This window comes from Octopus bimaculoides, chromosome 17 (genome assembly GCF_001194135.2).
Source record: "Octopus bimaculoides isolate UCB-OBI-ISO-001 chromosome 17, ASM119413v2, whole genome shotgun sequence".
NCBI lineage: Eukaryota > Metazoa > Mollusca > Cephalopoda > Octopoda > Octopodidae > Octopus > Octopus bimaculoides.
This window is the reverse complement of record NC_068997.1, coordinates 16,826,033-16,827,408: the sequence shown is the minus strand read 5'-3', so window position 1 is coordinate 16,827,408 and position 1,376 is coordinate 16,826,033.

Here is a 1,376-nt window from a genome sequence, read left to right as displayed (position 1 = left end):
ATGTGTGTGCGCGAGTATACATATGCGTAGATACGTGTGTGTTTGTGTAAGTGTGTTTGCCTATATATATATATATGTGCGTGTGTGTGTGTGCGTGTGTGTGTGTGTGTGTGTGTGTGTGTGTGTGTGTTTGTGTGTGTATATTTATTTGCATGTGTGTGAGAGTGTGAGAGTGTGAGTGTGGATGTGTGTACATAACGTCAAACCAGCTGCAAGGATATTCAGACTGACACAAATGTCGACACCTGTTCATTTCCTTTCTAGATATGCGGCTACTTCTAATTGCTTTCTATCGATATTGGCTGTCTCTTTCATTAGCTAGGTATGCATACGCATAGATCACCTATATTTTTATATAATTTTATTTATTTACATTTATATTTTTACTATCTTATTTTTTTCTTTTCCTTCTGATGTAGACATTCTGGTATTTATAACTTTACATGCTTTTAGTTAAGTTGAACGCTAGACAAGCGGTAGTTCATTAACTAGAGACGTCATCAAATGGATAATTGCAAGTTTGGTAGACAGGCTTACAAATAGACAGATTGATATTGGGGGCGGACGAGTGTCTAGGAGCATATTATCCAATGTGTGTTTCTTTTTTTTAAGGTGGTGATGTATGATTTGAGGAAGATTTGGCTGGTATTTCTAGCAGGCAACCTGACAACGTACGGGCTCCAGCTTTGGCTTGTACCCGTTAGTTCGGTTAGTGTAATGTTTGTCAGGAAGACAAACACACCTATATACAGACATGCATACATACAAGCATACATGCATATATACATACATACGTACGTATACACATACATAGAGGCACACAAACATGAAGTTAGATAAGTAGATAGATAGATAGATAAATAGATAAACAGACAGACAGATAGACAGACAGTCAGACAGGTAGATTGATAGATAGATAAGTAGATAGATAGATAGATAGACAGATAGGTAGATAGACAAGCAGATAGATGGATAGATAGATAGATTGATAGACAAGCAGATACATTTCTTTTATTAGCCACACAGGGCTCAACGAAGATGGGACAAATACAATGTAGAGCTTTTCTTTTTGGGAGGGGGAAGGAAGGAAAAAAAAAAAATAAATAAAAAAAAAAATTGGTGGTGTCGATCAAAAGGGATCGTAGGAAGGGAAAAAGGGGCAGTTCGATCAAAAGGGATCGAAAAAAAAAGAAAAGGAAAGGCCGATCAATAGGGATCGTGTATCACACAGTAATGTTCTCGTGTAAAAAGAGGGGAGGACAGTTTAGGTTTAGCCGTGGAAGGAAAAGCCCACGGAAAAGACCACGGTAACCTTGGTCAATATTCTCATTGAAGAAACTATAACAGTAAGTGACTCTCTTTTGCCTTTTTGTTTT